The sequence below is a fragment of the Odocoileus virginianus genome, chromosome 23 (genome assembly GCF_023699985.2).
Source record: "Odocoileus virginianus isolate 20LAN1187 ecotype Illinois chromosome 23, Ovbor_1.2, whole genome shotgun sequence".
Lineage (NCBI taxonomy): Eukaryota > Metazoa > Chordata > Mammalia > Artiodactyla > Cervidae > Odocoileus > Odocoileus virginianus.
This window is the reverse complement of record NC_069696.1, coordinates 20275541-20287693: the sequence shown is the minus strand read 5'-3', so window position 1 is coordinate 20287693 and position 12153 is coordinate 20275541. Positions and strand designations below refer to the sequence as shown.

Here is a 12153-nt window from a genome sequence, read left to right as displayed (position 1 = left end):
ACAGGAACCACAAATTAAAAACCTATAATAGATACATGAACACAAGCATAACACTAAAGAGAATCAACAAACCACAAAGGAAGAAACCAAAAGAAGAGAAGAACTACAAAAACAATGAGAAAACAAGTAGCAAAATGGCTATAAGTACATTCCTATCAAAATTTACTTTAAATGTTAACAAACTATATGCTCTAATCAAAAGACATAAGGTGGTTCAGTTCAGTTCAATTCAGTCGCTCAGTCATGTCTGACTCTTTGCGACCCCATGAATTAGTTAATTGGATTTTAAAAAGTGGACCCATCTATATGCTGCCTACAGGAGACTCATTTCAGAGCTAAAGATACATACAGACTGAAATTGAAAGGATTAAAAAATATATTCCATACAAATGGAAATGAAAGTTGGGGACAAATACTCATATCAAAGTAGACTTTGAAACAGGATAGATAGAAAGACATAAATGTGCATGTGTCTATATACTAACCCACTATTAGGAATTAGAAGTCATGACACCCAAATAGCAATGAACAGAACTAGTGTCCAGATCATGGCTTCTAAATACCATTGTCAAAAGGAATGAGGACTCTTTGGAGAAGTGATTGACTTTAAGACTAGGGAAGGGAAAATACAAAATAAACCTGGAACATCTTATGTTCACAGAAAGTAATGAAGTACTCAAAAACAAGCAAAAAAAATTTTTTTTTGGAAACATGTCAAAATGACACAGAAGCCAACTTGAAAGAACTCGCGATGGGCTCTTTTTCGTGGTGCCTCGGAGGCTGTCAGCCGCTTCAGAATGAAGCTGAACATCTCTTTCCCAGCCACTGGATTCCAGAAACTCATTGAAGTGGATGATGAATGAAAACTTCATACCTTCTACGAGAAGCGTATGGCCACAGAAGTTGCTGCTGACATTCTGGGTGAAGAATGGAAGCGTTATGTGGTCCGAATCAGTGGCGGGAACGATAAGCAGGATTTCCCCATGAAGCAGGGTGTCTTGACTCATGGCCGAGTTCACCTGCTCTGAGTAAGGGGCATTCCTGTTACAGACCAAGGAGGACTGGAGAGAGAAAGTGCAAATCTGTACGGGGTTGCACTGTGGATGCCAATCTGAGTGTTCTCAATTTGGTCATTGTGAAAAAGGGGAGAAGGATATTCCTGGATTCACTGATACTACAGTGCCTCGTCGCCTGGGTCCCAAAAGAGCTAGCAGAATCCGCAAACTTTTCAATCTCTCTAAAGCAGATGATGTCCCCCAGGATGTTGTGTGAAAGCCCCTAAACAAAGATGGTAAGAAACCTAGGACTAAAGCACCCAAGATTCAGCGTCTCGTGACTCCACGAGTTCTGCAGCACAAATGCCAGTGTATTGCTCTGAAGAAACAGCGTACTAAGAAAAATAAAGAAGAGGCTGCAGAATATGCTAAACTTTTGGCCAGGAGAATGAAGGAAGCCAAAGAAAAATAGCAGGAACAGATTTCCAAGAGACGGAGGCTGTCCTCTCTGAGAGCTTCTACTTCTGAGTCCAGTCAAAAATGAGATGTTCTAAGGGTAACAGTAAGATCAAACATAAAAAAAAAAAAAAAAAAAAGAACTCCCAATGGTTTCAGCTGGAAGAAAATTAGCAATAAATAATAAAATTATCCATGATTCCATAACAAAGGAGGTGTGATTAAATATATGAATAAAGTGGAGGTAACACAACACTTCCTTACAGAATAATCTAATTGAGAAATGTAGAAAAAATGAAGGAAAAAGAAAATGGCTATGGGAACACGAGATTAATAATTTTTCAGGCAAGATCCACTCAGTTGAGTTCAGTCGCTCAGTCGTGTCTGACTCTTCACGACCAGCAGGCCAGGCCTCCCTATCCATCACCAACTCCTGGAGTTTACCCAAACCCATGTCCATTGAGTCAGTGATGCCATCTAACCATCTCATCTTCTGTCGTCCCCTTCTCCTCCTGCCTTCAATCTTTCCCAACATCAGGGTCTTTTGAAATGAGTCACCTCTTCCCATCAGGTGGCCCAAAATTTGGGGTTTCAGCATCAACGTCAGTCCTTCCAATGAACACCCACGACTGATCTCCTTTAGGATGGACTGGTTGGATCTCCTTGCAGTCCAAGGGACTCTCAAGAGTCTTCTCTAACAACATAGCTCAAAAGCATCAATTCTGCACTCAGCTTCCTTTATAGTCCAACTCTCACATCCATACATGACTACTGGAAAAACCATACCCTTGACTAGACAGACCTTTGTTGACAGAGTAATGTCTCTGCTTTTTAATATGCTGTCTAAGTTGGTCATAACTTTCCTTCCAAGGAGTAAGTATCTTTTAATGTCATGGCTGCAATCACCATCTGCAGTGATTTTAGAACCCAAAATAATAAAGTCAGCCACTGTTTCCACTGTTTCTCCATCTATTTGCCATGAAGTGATGGGACCACATGGCATGACTTAGTATTCTGAATGTTGAGCTTTAAGCCAACTTTTTCACTTTCCTCTTTCACTTTTCTCAGGAGGCTCTTTAGTTCTTCTTCACTTTCTGCCATTAGGGTGGTGTCATCTGCATATCTGAGGTTATTGATATTTCTCCCGGCAATCTGGATTCCAGCTTATGCTTCTTCCAGCCCAGCGTTTCTCATGATGTACTCTGCATATAAGTTAAATAAGCAGGGTGACAATATACAGCCTTGACATACTCCTTTTCCTGTTCTTCCATGTCTAGTTCTAACTGTCGTTTCCTGACCTACATACAGGTTTCTCAAGAGGCAGGTCAGGAGATCTGGTATTCCCATCTCTTTCAGAATATTCCACAGTTTCTTGTGATCCACACAGTCAAAGGCTTTGGCATAGTCAATAGAGCAGAAATAGATGTTTTTCTGGAAATCTCTTGATTTTTTGATGATCCAGGGGGTGTTGGTAATTTGATCTCTGGTTCCTCTGCCTTTCCTAAAATCACCTTGAATATCTGGAAGTTCATGGTTCACGTATTGCTGAAGCATGGCTTGGAGAATTTTGAGCATTACTTTACTAGTGTGTGAGATGAGTGCAATTGTGTGGTAGTTTGAGCATTCTTTGGCATTGCCTTTCTTTGGGATTGGAATGAAAACTGACTTTTTCCAGTCCTGTGGCCACTGCTGAGTTTTCCAAATTTGCTGGCATATTGAGTGCAGCACTTTCACAGCATCATCTTTTGGGATTTGAAATAGCTCAACTGGAATTCCATCACCTCCACTAGCTTTGTTCATAGTGATGCTTCCTAAGGCCCACTTGACTTCACATTCCAGGATGTCTGGCTCTAGGTGAGTGATCACACCGTCGTGATTATCTGGCTCGTGAAGATCTTTTTTGTATAGTTCTTCTGTGTATTCTTGCCACCTCTTCTGAATATCTTCTGCTTCTCTTATGTCCATACCATTTCTGTCCTTTATTGAGCCCATCTTTGCATGAAATGTTCCCTTGGTATCTCCAATTTTCTTGAAGAGATCTCTAGTCTTTCCCATTCTATTGTTTTCCTCTATTTCTTTGCACTGATCGCTGAGGAAGGCTTTCTTATCTCTCCTTGCTATTCTTTGGAACCCTGCATTCAAATGGGAATATCTTTCCTTTTCTCCTTTGCTTTTCGCTTCTCTTTTCACAGCTATTTGTAAGGCCTCCTCAGACAGCCATTTTGCTTTTTTGCATTTCTTTTTCTTAAGGATGGTCTTGCTCCCTGTCTCCTATACAATGTCACAAACCTCCATCCATAGTTCATCAGACACTGTGTCTATCAGATCTAGTCCCTTAAATCTATTTCTCACTTCTACTGTGTAATCATAAGGGATTTGATCTAGGTCATACCTGAATGATCTAGTGGTTTTCCCCACTTTCTTCAATTAGATTATTTAAAAAAATAAATAACAGGGGGGGGCAACATAGGGGCATAAGAGATGCAAACTAGTATGTATATTGTTTGGGAATATAACTAATATTTTATAATAACTGTAATTGGAGTATAACCTTAAAAAGGGTGAATCCCTATATTGTACACCTGCAATATATGTTATACACCAACTATTTCAACAAAAAATAAATTTTAAAAAATGCAAAAATAAATAACAGTATTCCATAAAAATTTGAACTCTTTTGTTTTTAAAAGATTCAGAATAAAATTTGTTTAAAAATTGTACATTTCCTGTGCATAGGAAATGAGGTTCAATAAAACAGGGAAAAAATAATTCATGAAATTTTTTTCAGAAACCTACCTTTTGCACAAAATGTAGTTCAAGTGTCTTTCTGAGAGCATTTTTTAAATGATCATGTAACCTTTTTTGTGCAACTGAGTGAAGAATAACAACTGAAATGATGTAGGAAATTGCTCCTTTTGTGCCTAAGTCGTGAGAATTTTTATTCAGCCAGCAGATGGTAGACCAGATGTTGGATGATGTGTTCTGAAAATGACCTTGTTCTATTAAGTGGTGATAAGTTAACCATTATAGAAATAAAAGACTTTCCAGCCTAGAATTCTCATGGACACTTTGTATCTGCAGCAACAGCACACTGTTTTCATGTTTGCTAAAAATGCCATTATCTTTTTTTCTGTATTTTTATAGAATGTAAAACTTTGTGCATGTGTTTACACATATATTGCACAAGGCAACCCCAGTTAAAACAGATGTTATCTAACAGCTTTAATTGCAGTTTAACCTCGTGCAGATTATTCCACCAAATTGTTTACTGCATTAACCTGACCGCAGGGAAATAGAGCTCCCAGCAGAGAAACCAGTGACATACTCCTGGTTTGTGTCCTAATACTTGGGCAGATAATGAGAGTTCACATTTGTTACAAAAAAAAATGAGTTATCACTTCCAGTTCTGTATTTCTTTTTAAATAAATAATCAGATTTTGTGGTTTGTGATAAGATAGATGTTTTGTAAGAGTGGGAATTGCACCAGAACCTTCTGCAACTTCTAAGGAGATCCTAGATTACTGAGTCATCCTTTCTGCGCAGAAACAAAAATTATATAGAGCAGTATTTTTCACTCTGCGATTCTGTGATTGAAGATTTTTTTTTCATTTCAACTTGATCGGAATGATACTATTATAAAAAAAACAGAAGCCTATGTTTAGATGTTGTGGCAACAGTTCAGCTGCCATTGCAAGCCAGGACTGGCCTGCAAAGCCCCTGAAGTGCAGATTTCAGTCTCAGCTTTGCCACAGGCTAATCCAAGAGCCTTTGGACCGGCCACTTAACCTCACAGGGCTGCTGCAAGGACCAAAGTTTTTATAGACACAAAGCTTTGTAAAGAGCAGAGAACCATAATCATGTTGAAGTGAAGTCACTCAGTCGTGTCCGACTCTTTGTGACCCTGTGGACCATAGCCTACCAGGCTCCTCTGACCTCCTCTGTCCATGTTCCAGGCAGAGTACTGGAGTGGGTTGCCATTTCCTTCTCCAGGGGATCTTCCCTACCCAGGGATTGAACCCGGGCCTTCCATGTTGCAGGCAGACACTCTACCATCTGAGCCACCAGGAGAGCCCCTATAATCATATTAATTATCTTCTTAACCTCTCTGGGCCTCAGTTTTAATGTGACTCAAAGAGAATTGGAGATGAGCTTTATAGTACTTTAAACTTTAACCATTCTGTGTACTGATGCATTTGTTTAAATAAAGCAAGAGGTGTGGGCAGCCTGTTGATACAGTGTAGTATCTCACTGGGTAAAGAATCTGCCTGACAGTGCAGGAGATGCAGGTTCATTCCCTGGGTCAGGAAGATCCCCTGGAGGAGGGCATGGCAACCCACTTCAGGATTCTTGCCTGGAGAATCCCATGAACAGAGTGGCCTCGAACGCTACAGTCCATAAGTTTGCAGAGTTGGACACAACTGAAGCACCTGAGCACACACATAGAGTATATTGTACAGGACCCATCCTTTATCCTGACCCTTGGCTCCACTCCCTGAGGTCTATGGTGACTGATTAAAAACAAAGGCTGCTCTTGGAAACTTACAGGTTCCACTTGGAAGAGAACATGTATCCTGAGCAGCAGTTGCGGACAGGACTTAGTGTTACCATGGGATCAAGAAGTCCCACATTCCACCACCTAGTCCCCTCCATGAGGTCCTCCATTTCCTCCAGAAGCACAGTTTCCTGTCTGGATTCTTCCTTGTTGCTTGTACACTTCTTCCCCATTTCAGTTCAGTTGCTCAGTCATGTCCGACTCTTTGCAACACCATGGACTGCAGCACACCAGGCTTCCCTGTCCATTACCATCTCTCGGAGCTTGCTTAAACTCATGTCCACTGAATCAACGAAGCCATCCAACCATCTCATCCTCTGCTGTCCCCTTCTCCTCCTGTCTTCAATCTTGCCCAGCATCAGAGTCTTTTCCACTGAGTCAGTTCTTTGCATCAGGTGGCCAAAGTATTGGAACTTCAACTTTAGCATCAGTCCTGCCAATGAATATTCAGAAATGATTTCCTTTATGATTGACTGGATTGATCTCCTTGCAGTCCAAAGGACTCTCAAGAGTCTTCTGCAACACCACAGTTCAAAAGCATCAATTCTTCGGCTCTCAGCTTTCTTTATAGTCCAACTCTCACATCCATACATGACTACTGGAAACACCATAACTTTGACTAGAGAGACCTTTGTCTTCTCCAGTAAGAAGGCTCTTTCCCAGCTACAGAAAAAAAGTCTGCTCCAGCTACTTTCAAAGTGAGAAGTTTATCAGGTAGCATCTCCAGTCTCTGAAAGTGTAGGAGAACCGAGCTTAGCAAGGACAAAACCAGGAGACTGCAAGAATGAAACCTGGATTGTCACAACAGAGGACTGTTTCAGCCAAAACCCCTCAGGGTCTGCTGCCCAGCGCTGCTCAGAACTGAGATCCAGAAACAGCGCTACAGCTGTCCCCAAGGACCAGATGCCTCTGCCATTTGCATGATGAAAATACCAGCTCCTCAGACATGGTTGCTCTCACATTGCTCCAAGCTTTCCAAGAAGATCTGCCCCATTTTCCTGTGGACATGCCACCTGCCACCACCAACCAGTCTCAACCAGTAGAAATCGAAGCCATGTAGTTCTAGAGAAAAACAAAGGAAAAAACCCAACTCAAACAAAAAACCCATCCCATTGCATTAGAAATAGGAGGAAATCAGTAACATAATTTCCACTGCTGATACTGATCATGACGTTGTGGTTCACTGATTCCACTGCCTAGAAATCTCTCCCACATTCTTCACTTACAGGTTCGCCTCCTCTTGCAGGACTTCTGTGATTTCTTCCCCTTCCCCTCTCTGCTCCGTGCGCACCGTTTATGCCCCCAAAACCCCCTGTACTTCCCTCTAAGCACTTACCACACCATGAAATGAATTGCTGACCTTCTAGGCCCCTTCAGAGCATGAACTCCTCAAAGGCAGGGGCTAAGATTCGTTCATTTGTAGCCACAGAGCATAGCACAGTGCCTGGAATACTGTAAGCCCTTCATGTACATTTAGTGAAATGTTGTTCAGCCTCTAAGTCATGTCTGACTCTTTGAGACCCCATAGACAGCAGCACACCAGGCTTTCCCGTCCTTCACTATCTCCCAGAGTTTGCTCAAACTCATGTCCATTGAGTCAATGATGCCAATCAACCATCTCATCCTGTGTCACCCTCTTCTCCTGCCTTCAATCTTTCCCAGCATCAGGGACTTTTTCAGTGAGTCCGCGCTTTGCATCAGATGACCAAAGTGTTGGAGCTTCAGCTCCAGCATCAGTCCTTCCAATGAGTCTTCAAGGTTGATCTCCTTTAGGATTGCCTGACTGATCTCCTTGCAGTCCAAGGGACTCTCAGGAATCTTCTCCAGCACCACAGTTTGAAAGCCTCAATTCTTCAGTGCTCAGCCTTCTTTATGGTCCAATTCTCACATCCGTACATAACTACTATGGTCTAAATGACTTGATTTTTACCTATCTTTTGGCTCAAAGGTAACCAACTGGGCCTGAGATTTGCCAGGAGCTTGGCTAGGCAGGGAGAAAATCTGAGCTGTCCATGATTGGTGTAGCTGATTAAAGCAACAAGCCATATGCCTGACCGTTACTACGCCTAACCTGTTTCTAGGTTCTGGTGAATCTGAAACTGAGGCCACACTTTTCTCTGCCTTCATTTCCAAGTCAATTTTCCCCCACCCACCCCAAATCCAAGTTAAAATTCCCAGGTTGACTTTAGGCTCACTATGAAGTGCTAAAGACTGAACGTCTGTCTCTCTCCAAAAGTCCTATGTTGAAACCTAATGCCCAGTGTGGTATTACTGGAAGGTAGGGCCTTTACTTTGGGAGGTAATTAGGTCTTGAGAGTACAGCCCTTGTGAGTGGGTTTAGTGCTTTTATAAAGGAGACCAGAGCTCTCTAAACCCTCTTTCTGCCATGTGAGGACACAGGGAGTAGTCAACAGTCTGCAACCTGAAAGAGGCTGCTCACCAGAACAGGCATGCTGGCACCCTGATCTCAGACCCTGAGGCTCCAGAACTATGAGAAATGAATCTCTGTTGGTAAATTTTTTAAAAAACAAGCAACAGGCCAACAAAGAGAGTGAAGCACCTCTATATGATGGTATAAGTGAGAGTCTGATATCAGAGAAAACATCACCTCCCACTGTTGCACTTCCCCCCATGAACAGCACACCTGTTAGTGGTCAGGAGGATCAGCTCAGATGATTCGTCTTGCTGTTGAGGGAGCCTCCAGGCAGTCTTCCGAGCTCTTGGGTCGGGAGAGGGCGAGGGAGCAGGGCCAGGGATGGAAAAGTACTGTGTCCTGGGTCAGGATGGGGTAAAGTGTCTTTACGTCTTCCTCTTCCTCCTCCTGATAAAGTGATCTCTACAGAAACACGTGGAGGGGACCCCAGGCCAAAGCTTCAGATAAAGAGACCTAGGAATGAAGGTACCCGGGCCAGGAAGGCAAATGAGCAAAGAGTATGACCGGCCAGAGAGCCTGAGTCCTTGACTTCACCTCCGTTCGGAGTCAGCAGTGCATAGGCTATGCGCCAAGACAGGTGTGGGGCGGGCAGCCTCCAAGTAGAGCCTATGGAATTAACTGCAATCATGCCTGAAAGAAAACACACTATGTTTTTGACCAGGACCTGCCGTCCTCAATATTGAAAAGCCAACATGCAAAAGCAGTAAACCAGAAAGTCACACTCTGCTGTTGTCACGCCACTGCCCACTCCCCCTGCCCTGGCTTCCTGGGGCACTCACATAGAGCAATATATCCTTCCAGAAACAGGTTCCCCAGAGAGGAGTCTAGACCCCTGGCTCAGCTGAAGTGAAGAAAGAATGCATACTCCCGTAGTAAATTAGGAGAGGCCAAAAGAACTGACCTAGAATGTTTCTACATCTTGGAAAATGGATGAACTTTTCCGTTAAAAAACCAATAATTAAGAAAAAAAGAGAAGCTTCAGTTTCAAATGTTGAGTTTTTTCCTTCTAGCATCAAATATGTAGTGTCTTTTCCAACACTAACAGCCAACTTTCTGATACCAACTAGGTGACCAACAATTCAGTGCTGACACTAGCTACCAACTTATCACTGATTCCACAGAGGGTAAAGCGTCTACCTGCAATGCAGGAGACCCAGGTTCGATCCCTGGGTCAGGAAGATTCCCCTGGGGAAGGAAATGGCAACACACTCCAGTACTCTTGCCTGGAAAATTCCAAGAATGGAGGAGCCTGATAGGCTACAGTCCATGGGGTCGAAATGAGTCAGACAGGACTGAGCAACTTTATTTTCACTTTGCACAGGTTAAGGACTCAGTCTCACAAGACTGCCTCGACTGCAGATGGACTCTCAATCCCAGAGGGCCACCCGTACATCTGACCGAATGGCTACAATCCAGAGGTTCCCATGACCCTCTCCTCAGGGTCAATAATTTGCAAGGACAATTCACAGAACTTGAGAAAACACTTTACTTATGTTTTGTTCTTATTGTTGTGGTTCAGTCATGTCTGACTCTGTGACCCCCTGGACTGTAGCATGCCAGGCTTGCCTGTCCTTCATTATCTCCTGGAGTTTACTGAAATTCATGTCCATTGAGTCAGTGATGCTATCTCACCATCTCTCCTCGGCCTCCCTTTTGCCTTCACTCTTTCCCAATTCGGTCACTCAGTCATGTCCAACTCTTTGTGAACCCATGAAGTGCAGCACGCCAGACCTCCATGTCCATCACCAACTCCCGGAGTTTACTCAAACTCATGTCCCTTGAGTCGGTGCTGTGATGCCATCCAACCATCTCATCCTCTGTCATCCCCTTCTCCTCCTGCCCTCAATCATTCCCAGCATCAGTCTTTTCCAATGAGTCAGCCCTTAGCATCAGGTGGCCAAAGTATTGGAGTTTCAGCTTGAACATCAGTCCTTCCAATGAACACCCAGGACTGATCTCCTTTAGGATGGACTGGTTGGATTTGCTTGCTGCCCAAAGGACTCTCAAGAGTCTTCTCCAACAACATAGCTCAAAATCATCAATTCTTGGTGCTCAGCTTTCTTTATAGTCCAACTCTCACAACCATACATGACCACTGGAAAAACTATAGCCCTGACTAGACAGAGCTTTGTTGACAAAGTAATGTCTCTGCTTTTTAATATGCTGTCTAGGTTGGTCGTAACTTTCCTTCCAAGGAGTAAACGTCTTTTAATTTCATGGCTACAATCACCATCTGCAGTGATTTTGGAGCCCCATAAAATAAAGTCAGCCACTGTTTCCACTGTTTTCCCATCTATTTGCCATGAAGTGATGGGACCAGATGTCATGATCTTAGTTTTCTGAATGTTGAGCTTTAAGCCAACTTTTTCACTTTCCTCTTTCACTTTCATCAAGAGGCACTTTAGTTCTTTTTCACTTTCTGCCATAAGGGTGGTGTCATCTGCATATCTGAGGTTACTGATATTTCTCCTGGCAATCTTGATTCCAGCTTGTGCTTCTTCCAGATGTACTCTGCATATAAGTTAAATAAGCAGGGTGACAATATACAGCCTTGACATACTCCTTTTCCTATTTGAAATCAGTCTATTTTTCCATTTCCAGTTCTAACTGTTTTTCCTGACCTGCATACAGATTTCTCAAGAGGCAGGTCAGGTGGTCTGGGATTTTCATCTCTTGAAGAATTTTCCACTGTTTATTGTGATCCACATAAAGGCTTTGGCATAGTCAATAGAGCAGAAATAGATGTTTTTCTGGAACTCTTTTCCTTTTTTGATGATCCAGTGGATGTTGGCAATTTGATCTCTGGTTCCTCTGCCTTTTATAAAACCAGCTTGAACATCTGGAAGTTCACTGTTCACATATTGCTGAAGCCTGGCTTGGAGAATTTTGAGCATTACTTTGCTAGTGTGTGAGTTGAGTTCAATTATGTTGTAGTTTGAGCATTCTTTGGCATTGAAATTGGAATGAAAACTGACCTTTTCCAGTCCTGTGGCCACTGATGAGTTTTCCAAATTTGCTGACATATTCAGTGCAGCACTTCCACAGCATCATCTTTCACGATGTGAAATAGCTCAACTGGAATTCCATCACCTCCACTAGCTTTGTTCATAGTGATGCTTCCCAAGGCCCACTTGACTTCGCATTCCAGGATGTCTGGCTCTAGGTGAGTGATCAAACCATCATGATTATCTGGGTCATGAAGATCTTTTTTGTATAGTTCTTCTGTGTATTCTTGCCACCTCTTCTGAATATCTTCTGCTTCTGTTAAGTCCATACCATTTCTGTCCTTTATTGAGCCCATCTTTGCATGAAATGTTCCCTTGGTATCTCTAATTTTCTTGAAGAGATCTCTAGTCTTTCCCATTCTATTGTTTTCCTCTATTTCTTTGCATTGATTGCTGAGGAAGGCTTTCTTATCTCTCCCTGCTATTAAAAAATGACCGAATTATCTCTGTTCATTTCCAAGGCAAAGCATTCTATATTATAGTAATCCAAGTCTATGCCCTGACAAGTAATGCTGAAGAAGCTGAGGTTCATCAGTTCTATGAAGAACTACAAGACCTTTTAGAACTAACACCCAAAAAATATGTCCTTTTCATTATAGAGGACTGGAATGCAAAAGTAGGAAATCAAGAAACACCTGGAGTAACAGGCAAATTTGGCCTTGGAGTATAGAATGAAGCAGGGCAAAAGCTAATAGAGTTCTGCCAAGAGAA

General features: G+C 42.5%; 1 pseudogene; it reads left to right on the top strand.

Moving 5' to 3' along the window:
• Positions 1–683: 683 nt before the first annotated feature.
• On the top strand, positions 684–1585 carry LOC110148676 (small ribosomal subunit protein eS6 pseudogene; annotated as a pseudogene).
• The last annotated feature ends 10568 nt before the right edge of the window (positions 1586–12153 follow it).